The sequence below is a fragment of the Lacerta agilis genome, chromosome 7 (assembly GCF_009819535.1).
Source record: "Lacerta agilis isolate rLacAgi1 chromosome 7, rLacAgi1.pri, whole genome shotgun sequence".
Classification (NCBI taxonomy): Eukaryota; Metazoa; Chordata; class Lepidosauria; order Squamata; family Lacertidae; genus Lacerta; species Lacerta agilis.
Window position 1 is genome coordinate 71690501 of NC_046318.1, and position 10670 is coordinate 71701170.

A 10670-nucleotide genomic window follows, 5' to 3' on the forward strand; every position below is an offset into this window, starting at 1 on the left:
GAGCAAGTGGTAGAGTTAATGCTTATGAATTCTGCTCCCCTCTTAATTATTACATTTTAGAAACTCCAGCAAATAGAGAACCAGTATAACAAGCAAAGGTCTGGTTTTCTCTTTGGAGGCAGGATTGATCTTGTTTTTCTACATGGAAGCAATCAAAATTGGTATCCCTTACTGGCTGTAGCACAGTCTGTTCTACCCCCCCTCCCCCCACTTGGAACTCATTCCCCTGCATGTTGGTTCCAGCGTAAGTATCTTTAGGACTTTACCCTTCCTGGCTGCTTCTGATAAATTTCAGTGTGACGTCAGTGAGATTATTCTTGGGGCTTCATTTCCTCATGCCATGTACTATATCACAGAATTGTTGTGAAGGTTAAGACACAATAAAGACTATAGCATGGTGCACTATGACGTACTGCGTAAGTATTTCTCCGTAGTAATCCCATTGGGTGGTCTTGGGTCTTCTTCTTACAATCACGTAAAAAAAACAGGAACCCACCTCCCACTCGTCTCCCTGTTCCGACTACCTGTAGAGATGAAGGAGAAATTTTATTCAATTCACATTTCAAGGCAAACCAACATACTTCGCATTTCGCAAAACAATATGCAAAACCGAAACATGCCCAGAATTCACGCTTCCCCGAATCTTGGAACACAGTTTTCCAACCAAGCAATGCGTGCAAAAATGCATATATACTGGCATAAAAATTGTGCATATTTATATATACTGGTGAAAATAACACACACAAATGTGTTAGGGGAAATTGCTTTGACAATGTGTATACAGTGGTACCTCTGGTTACGAACTTAATTTGTTCTGGAGGTCCGTTCTGAACCCAAAGCCGTTCTTAACCTGAGGCGCGCTTTTGCTAATGGGGCCTCCTGCTGCTGCCGCGCCACTGGTGCGCGACTTCCGCTCGCATCCCGGGGCAAAGTTCGCTGCCAGGAGCACCCAATTTCGGGTTAGCGGAGCTCGTTACCCAAAGCGTTCGTTAGGAGGACGGTACGTAACCCGAGGTTCCACTGTATTTGGCAAAAATCATGATAAAACCCTGATCAATTTTCACAAGGACTTAAAAAAAAGGAATTGCAGAAAGATGTGGAAATGCAGAGAACTGAATTCAAGATTGGAAAAATGAGAAACTGAGAGAAACCAAGATTGACAGACTCATCCATCCCTAATTCCAACCCTCGTGGGTGGGGAATGGGTTATTAGTTTCCTGTTCTTCTTAGGGACTTTTGCCAAGAGCTAGTTAATGAATCACAACAATTGTGAGTTTAAATGAGCAGAGAAACTTGATTCACAGGTTAGTTCAGGAGATATCACCTGAGTCACGAGCTTCCTGGGATGGGTGTTGACTAGTAGCGCCGGGCATCTGTCTGCCAAATTAGCACCACTGGAGGTAGAGATGATGAAAGAGAAGACAGGAATGGCCCCACGGCTTGCAAAAATGATAAAATAGCATGGGACCAAGTACCGTCCAGATCTAGTTGCCCTTTAATCAGAACGACCCCAGTATGATGCACCAAGAAAACACAAGAGGGAGAGAAATTAATACATCATCTTTGGATACTGAGTTGCCCATGCCTATTGCAACTGGATCTGAAGCATGTTTGCTCAGCAGAAAATCTGAGAGCTCCTTTTGTAAGTTGTGCATAAGATTTCAGCCTTGGGCTACTTTCACAGGTCATATAACCAAGAGCAGTGAAGCAAAAGGTAAATCCCTAGAGGATCATGGAGCAAACCTAAGATATATAACTAAGGTCTTTACCATCCAAATATTGTAAGCTCTCTCTGATGCGTTCACCAACAAGAATGGCTTCGTATATAGCTGCACACTTTGTTCCTCAAACACAGGAGCTGCCTCTTTTGTCAAATGCATCAGCTGTCAGTTTTGGGACAGAGTAAGAACAAAGGTGAAGGCTCTTCAGTCTTGCACAGAGCCTTTGGTTCCAGTGAATCACACGCCTCATTTCTGCAACCATACCAATGATGAAATACAGTCATTCACAAACAGCAGAAACAACTGCGAGCGAATGGGCTCCTGAAATTCGCTATCCTATTTGTGGGCAGAGGAACTGGAGGGACCATTTCACCAAATTTCTGCAGGAAAATGAGAAAATCTCCAAAAGTGTCCCTGGGGTAATGGCAGAAATAGCACAGCTTCTTTCTCCTCCTCCCTGTTTTCTTTTTCTTCTTGAGCAAATAACAGTGAAATAGCATCCTCCACAATGCCCTAAGCAAAGAAGCTCAGATGCAATTGTTTTGTGAAGTATCTTCTACTCAGTACATGAAGGTAGTCAACATGGTGTCTTCCGAATGTTGTAGACTACAACTCCCATCATCGCTGACCATTGGCCATGTTGGCAGAGGCTGATGGGAGCTGTAGTCCAGAACAACTGGAGGGCAGCAGAGGCAGAACTACATATGGTACCCCTGCAATATGTGTTCAAGCTCAAAAACACTAGGGTTGCCATATCTCAAACAGCGAAAATCTGGACAGAAAAGTTGTTGAGCTGTGTTTTTGTGTGTGGTTTTTTTGGCCAAAGTTGTTGAGCTTTTATTAGTTTTGCCCAAAGTTGCTGGGCTTTTTGGGCAAAATCGCTTTAAAAACTGCCAGTTTTGAGCTATTTTAATGGGGAAATGGCAAAAAATGGCAGTGCCAACGTCCGGATTGTCCCAGAAATTTTCCTGATTTCTGCCCAGACACTGCTGCCGACTGCAGTATTTCAGATCTGTCTGGGGAAAGCTGGACCTATGGTAACCCTGAAAAACACACTAATGCTTGGGGGCTCATTCCTTGGTGATAAATATAGCCAAGAAGTCTTTCAGTTCAGTGATGATTATATTGATCTATATTGATGCTAGATTTGTGTGGTGTGTGAGAACTCCAGGGTAGAGCAAATGCATTTTCTCCTCAAGTGTTGTTGCTGCACCTTGCCTGCCTTCGTGCCACACCCTTAGCCACCCCCAAAATATTTCCCCACTGCGATGTTGCACCATGCAATTTCACAGCCAGTGTTTTACTCTCTTGATTTTCATTAGAAGGGTGGAATCTTGGAACGACTTGTAGAGTCCTGTTTAGCAGGAAGGAACAATGAAGAGATCGACAGAGAAACCCTTAACAAATATTATAATGGAAGGCACACAGGTCTGCACAAAGGCATGTCCATTCTTAAGTGATGATTCAGCACTTAAGCCTGTGTTTAATAAGTGTGCATTTGGCATCCCAGTGCCAAACAATCCAGTCCTATACAGCCTCATTGATTTTGACCGGAAGGTTAAACACAGGCTGAATTTAAAACTCTCCAACTAAAACCAACAGGACTTTAAAAAGGGTTTAATTGAGCAGGATCATGTCCATTGTGTAGAAGTCATTCCTGCTGAAGTTCATATGGTGTGCATATATAACAAAAGGTAAATAGGTAAAGGTAAAGGATCCCTGGACAGTTAAGTCCAGTCAAAGGTGACTATGGGGTTGTGGCGCTCATCTCGCTTTCTGGCTGAGGAAGCCGGCGTTTTTCCACAGACAGTTTTCCGGGTCATGTGGCCAGCATGACTAAACTGCTTCTGGTGCAACGGAACACCGTGATGGAAACCAGAGCACACGGAAACGCCGGTTACCTTCCTGCCACAGCGGTACCTATTTATCTACTTGCACTGGTGTGCTTTCGAACTGCTAGGTTGAAAGGAGCTGGGACAGAGCAACGGGAGCTCACCCCATCGCGGGGATTCGAACCGTCGACCTACCGATCGGCAAGCCCAAGAGGCTCAGTGGTTTAGACCACAGCACCACCTGCATGTCCACTATGTTTTTTAAAGAACTATGATACAGTCATGATTTTCCCCAACAAATTTGGGAAGCTGGTTGTGTGGCGTCTTTAAAACTTTGCTCTCCACCCCGCCCATCCCACTGCAGTCCCAATCCAGATCAGGGTCCCCATGCCTTCAATTTGCATTGCGAAAAGGTCCTTTTTCCGGGGGGGGGGGGAGTTCAACCTGGACTGATGGATGTTGTACTTCAGCATCATCTAAAAGAGCCAAAGCTTCCTCACACCCGGGTTAAACGAAACAGTGCACTTCGTATGCACAAGGAAGAGAAGTTACAGTCACAGTGACCTTTATTCATTTTAGGTGTCTGCAAAATCTCGGCAGGGTACTGGGTCGCCATTAAATTTTGACGTTGATGAGATGGGTATCTTTGATGAAAGCAAAATCTAGCAGGGACTGATTTGTGGCTGTGCCACTTCACTGCTGTGCAACTCCAGCCCTGCTGAATTTCAGGAGCACAAAACTAAATTAAGCAGCCGTGAATAGAAGCACGGAGGACCAGTTTCTCTGGAACACACCATCTGCATGGGACTATGGTCTGAATGCCCCAAGTGGGTGTGTTCCTGGATTAAGTGCCCAGATGAAAAAGACTTGCAGCTGCCGTGTGCCAGCAGAGGACCACAGAACAGCTGCCACCTGCAAGTGAAACCTGTTTAATGGCATTCCTCCCTTGCCTTCCTTCGTAGAAGGACATGATCCAGCAAGCATTATTGCTGAAAATGTGCAAAGATGAATTTAAATTCGATCTCAATAAACTGGGAGTGATCAGTGCAACCAACACATAAGCAACACCATAGCTGTGCATTGAGGCAGCACTCCATTTCATTTCCACGACAATTTCCTTACTGAACTTCTGTGCTCCTTGCAATTTTTCACACAACGCAAAGCCTAGTGCAGGGGTAGGCAACCTAAAGCCCACAGGCCACAAGCGGCCCACAGGGGTCGTTTAACCAGCCCACGAGCCACCCCTGAACTGACTCGCCCGCTTGGTGGGTCCCCACACGCTGCGCTAAACTGGCACAGCTTGGTGTGGGGACTCACTTCTGTGGCACCAGAAATTGCACCTGCGCAGATGCAGATGCCAGACATCGCGCCTGCACAGACGCAGATGCTGGAAATCGTGCCTGCAATTTGCAAATCGCATCTGCTTGGCAGATGCCAGAAATCGTGGGTGCGCTTGCTCATGAGCGCGCGCACAATACAGCCCACAGAGGGATCTCGGCTGGAGTGAACCAGCCCAGGCAAGCTAAACCTTGCTGACCCCTGGCGTGGTGGAAGTTTAGTGCTCATATGCATATTAAGGGGAAGGGCAGGGGGAGTCTGCAACTTGGTTAACCCAGAAAATCGTGGGAGTTTTGTGCTGTAATTTTCCCGCTGCTTTTGTGGACCCCGCCATGCGACGAAATTTGGGGTGGTATTCCAGCATCCAGATATTTCCCGCCACTTTCGTGGGTGATTCATGGAGGCACAGAACGGTGGAGATTGATGCCCACTGATGCCCGCTGTTGCATCACACCAAGCCCACCCAGTGGGGTGGAATGGTTTTTCACTTGGAGTGAATTTTAGGGCAACATGGTGGCATATTGATCGAAAGGCCGCAGGTCCATAATGCAGCAGGCACCGCTGTGTAAACAGAATTATAGAAACCAGGAGAGAAGTGCTGACACTCTAACCAGGAAAACAAACGCAATAATCACAATGTCTGAATCAGGCATAGGCAAACTCGGCCCTCCAGATGTTTTGGGACTACAACTCCCATGATCCCTAGCTAACAGGACCAGTGGTCAGGGATGATGGGAGTTGTAGTCCCAAAACTTCTGGAGGGCCGAGTTTGCCTACGCCTGGTCTGAATGCATTCTGAGTGGTGCTTTTGGAGTAGTGCATTCCAGACGATCAAACCCCATCCTATTCTCCTTTAATTCTCCCCATCCTATTCCTCCTTTGAGGTCCAGCTCTGAGGGGCCTTCTAGCTGTTCCCTTACTGTGAGAAGCAAAGTTACAGGGAACCAAGCAGAGGGCCTTCTCGGTGGTGGCGCCCGCCCTGTGGAACACCCTCCCATCAGGTGTCAAGGAAATAAACAACTCTCTGACATTTAGAAAACATCTAAGCAGCCCTGTTAATGACTGATGTTTTAATGTATTTTTAATTTCTTGTTGGAAGCCACCCAGAATGGCTGGGGAAACCCAGCCAAATGGGCGGGGTTTAAGTAATAAATTATTAGTATTAGTTTTAGTATTATTGCTCCCAAATGGTTGCCCTTTATCTACATATAAGTGTATTTTACAGCCTCTGCTGCTAGAGCAAAGACTCATCTAGTCTGGAGCAAGCTCCTTTAAATCCATTTTTGAGCGTTGACACAGTTTTGTTGTTTGGCAGCTCATCTCTGAAACCCTCCTACACCAGAAACCAGAGTTTCTACGTCAGGGTAATTCCTATCCCAGTTCAGGATCAGACCTATGCTGTATCATTTTTATTACTACCAAGCACCTCTTTCATGCTTGAAAATTGCAACATGACTCCATAGATAGTTGCAACTATGCAGTCCAACCAGAATGTGGTGTGCTGGTTTGGCACAACATGCGTAAGATGAATAAAGAGGTTTTTTTTTAAGGATCTTGAAACCTGCTACACAGTCACAGGCGCTCATTATAGCCACTCCTACTAGGGTGTGTGTGTGTATACTGGGTACAAAAATGAGAAATCCTGTTGGAGGTTCCTGAAACCTAGCAGAGTGCTGCAAACAGGATTGGAGAACATGCCTCTGATTATCTTCCAGGAGTCTTTTTCATTCCATTTAATGAGAAAAATAGCCCAAGGCTTTCAAATCAATCCCATTTCCCTTCATTTTGTTGAATGTGGCTAGGCAGAGTATATGCAATAATTTAGCAGATGCACACACAGAGAAAGAGACACACACTCTCATTCCAGCTTTCTGAGTAGCATGAAGTTCCAAAGACACAGAACTTACCCAGGTGTGGCAACCATTAAAAGACAGTGGTACCCGCCCTGTGGAATGCCATCTCACCAGATGTCAAAGAAATAAACAACTACCTGACTTTTAGAAGACATCTGAAGGCAGCCCTATTTGGGGAAGCTTTTAATATTTGATGAATTCCTTCCAGTAGCACCTTAGAGTGAGAGATTTCACTTTCTTGGGCTCCATGATCACTGCAGATGGTGACAGCAGTCACGAAATTAGAAGACGCCTGCTTCTTGGGAGAAAAGCAATGACAAACCTAGACAGCATCTTAAAAAGCAGAGACACCACCTTGCCGACAAAGGTCCATATAGTTAAAGCTATGGTTTTCCCAGTAGTAATGTACGGAAGTGAGAGCTGGACCATCAAGAAGGCTGATCGCCGAATAATTGATGCTTTTGAATTATGGTGCTGGAGGAGACTCTTGAGAGTCCCATGGACTGCAAGAAGATCAAACCTATCCATTCTCAAGGAAATCGGCCCTGAGTGCTCACTAGAAGGATAGATCCTGAAGTTGAGGCTCCAGTACTTTGGCCACCTCATGAGAAGAGAAGACTCCCTGGAAAAGACCCTGATGTTGGGAAAGATGGAGGGCACAAGGAGAAGGGGACGACAGAGGATGAGATGGTTGGACAGTGTTCTCAAAGCTACTAACATGAGTTTGGCCAAACTGCGGGAGGCAGTGAAGGATAGGCGTGCCTGGCGTGCTCTGGTCCATGGGGTCATGAAGAGTTGGACACGACTGAACAACAACAACAACAACAACAACAAAGCACCTTAGAGACCAACTAAGTTTGTTCTTGGTATGAGCTTTCGTGTGCATGCACACGAAAGCTCATACCAAGAACAAACTTAGTTGGTCTCTAAGGTGCTACTGGAAGGAAGTTTTTATTTTATTTTGTTTTGACTATGGCAGACCAACACGGCTACCTACCTGTAATATTTGATGAATTATTGTATTTTCATATTTTGCTGGAAGCCACCCAGAGTGGCTGGGGAAACCCACCTAGATGGGTGGGGTATAAATAAATTAATTATCATCATCACCATCATCATTACTGGGGGCTTGTTGGTGTTTTTAAATGCTTGCAAATATATCTTCTTTTTCTTCTTCTTCGGCAATCACTCATAGCTGAGTAAGATTGTATTCCATAAACACGGTTTTAACAGTGAGTGCATAAGTGACTGTGGAGGCCAATTCTGGATCCACACGTTCTTCCACAATGGGGACATAGGTTTCCAGACGGGAGTTGATCATGGTGAGGGTTTGCCAAATGTGCCTTCCTCTTAGCTCGCTTCTCCCTTTCGTCCTGAGTTCGAGCGTCTTCAAAGCCCATGACACCTTTGGTAAAGGCTGTTCTCCAATTGGAGCGCTCGCACGCCAGGGTTTCCCAGTTGTCAGTGTTTGTAGCTACTACATTTTTAAAGATTTGCCTTGAGAGTCTTTAAACCTCTTTTGCTTTTGCCACCAGCATTACGCTTTCCATTTTTAAGTGTGGAATAGAGTAGTTCCTTTGGAAGACGATAATCAGGCATCCACACAACATATATATGCAAATATATAGGTTGTGTACAGCTTATGCAACAGAGGCGCAGCTTGAACACTTCAAAGTCCACAGCCCCCACATCAGGTCTCCAGAGAGACAGTCAACGCTCTAAGATGCCCACACAGCCCAAACTCAGCTTTCCATGCCTTTTCCGCTCTCTCTCAAAAATTGCAATCACAAGCACAACCCACGGTGCTTCCGGATAACCTGTTTATTGTGCATTCATTCTGATTTGTTTGTGGGGGAGATTCTTCAGTGCCTGGAGACGATCAGTCAGGTTGTGTAGCAGTGACCAGAGAAGGAATGACCTCTGGGAGGATCGCAGAAAGAAGAAACGCCATGGTGCACTTGTATCAGCACAACCGGATGCCTTCACCTGCCCCAGCTGCAACAAAACATGTCTCTCCCACATTGGTTTCTACAGCCACAGCAGGCACTGTAACTCTTCAACACTTTGACTTCACCTCTAAAGGCACACTCCTTTATTGTCTCCCAAGGCAGATAGATGCCAACCAGTCCAGTCCATATCAAAGCAAGCATTATCCCACGCTCTCCAGTGCATTTTCCTGCCACAAATAGAACGTTCTTTTGGATAAAGCAGATTTGTTGTGCATGAGTTTCCAGTCAACCATAATTGCACAACCTTAATTTGCTGCTATGTGGTTGAATCCTACCTGAAAATAGTGAAAGCCTGGAAGTGCCTCTAGATAAGTGTTTCCCAAACTTGAGTCTCCAGCTGTTTTTTGTTTTTTTGTTTTGGACTACAACTCCCATCATCCCTAGCTGGCAAGACCAGTGGTCAGGGATGATGGGAATTGTAGTCTAAAAAAACAGCTGGAGACCCAAGTTTGGGAAACACTGCTCTAGATTATACATCATCCTTAGCAAAGGGTGGAAAGAAAAGAGAGAGGACTCAGCTACTGGTATATTAGTCAAAAAACAACAGCTCCTGCCAACCTAGCAGTTCGAAAGCACGCCAGTGCAAGTAGATAAATAGGTACCGCTGCGGCGGGAAGGTAAATGGCATATCCGTACGCTCTGGTCTCTGTTACAGTGTTCCGTTGTGCCAGAAGCAGTTTAGTCATGCTGGCCACATGGCCCAGAAAGCTGTCTGTGGAAAAACACCGGCCTGAAAGCAAGATTAGTGCCGCAACCCCATAGTCGCCTTTGACTGGACTTAATCATCCACGGGTCCTTTGTTGTTGTTTAGTCGTTTAGTCGTGTCCGACTCTTCGTGACCCCATGGACCAGAGCACGCCAGGCACTCCTGTCTTCCACTGCCTCCCGCAGTTTGGTCAGACTCATGTTGGTAGCTTCGAGAACACTGTCCAACCATCTCGTCCTCTGTCATCCCAGGGGTCCTTTAATTTTACCCTTTTACCTAATGCAAAGACCCAAAGAGTTGCATGTAAGAACTGGTGGTCATGGATAGGTATGCACATCTGCATGAAGAGATGCATCCTGCCTCACCAACAGAGCCTGGATGAATACCTGTAACCCTCTAGAGGCACACCTGCGTCTGCAATGCCTGTAAGCTCACAAGCCTGCTTCTGCAGAGCGCTCTTCCTCGCTGGAACATAAGAACATAAGGAGAACCTGTCGCCACGTCCATACACACAGCAAGGTCTGCAACCTGAAGCAGATCCTGGAAACCTAACTTCAGTATGGACAAGAAGACTTTCCCCCATTCGTTCGAATTATGGGTGGAGTGATGGAATTCTGCTCCGTACCGCTGCTGAAGCTTGAATAGTATCCAATGAACATGAAATACATAGATCAGCATGGAGCTACAACGACAACTCCCAAATCTCCATTGTGAGGAATGTGCAAAAACCCACTTCTGTAATGTGCAAAGGGGCAGACTGAGCATCTTTTGCCTGCCTCAGGTGCATACTTGAAGAAGCATCCATGTGGATACACCAGGTAACCATTACGCATCCTGAAAGCTGCATACACAAGATGCAAGAGGCGAGATGCAAATTCCCTCATCTGTAGCATTCCTGTCCTCGTTTGCATCTGGACAACCTAGTTCAGACTCCTGGCTGGCTGCTCTTCCCACATCTTTGGCTATTTCATCCCGCTTTCAAAGGCACAATCAGAACAGGAAGAGAATGCAACAGTAAGAGTTAAGCGTGTTACTATTTTACTACAATAGTAACGCAACAGTAGCACACATAAATTTACATATCAATGGAGGCCAAAACTCCATGCATCTAGACCAGGGGTGGGGAACCTTTGGCTTTCCTGAGGTTGCTAAACTACAACTCCTATCAGTCTCAGCAAGCATGGCTAATGGCCCAAGGATGATGGGAGCTG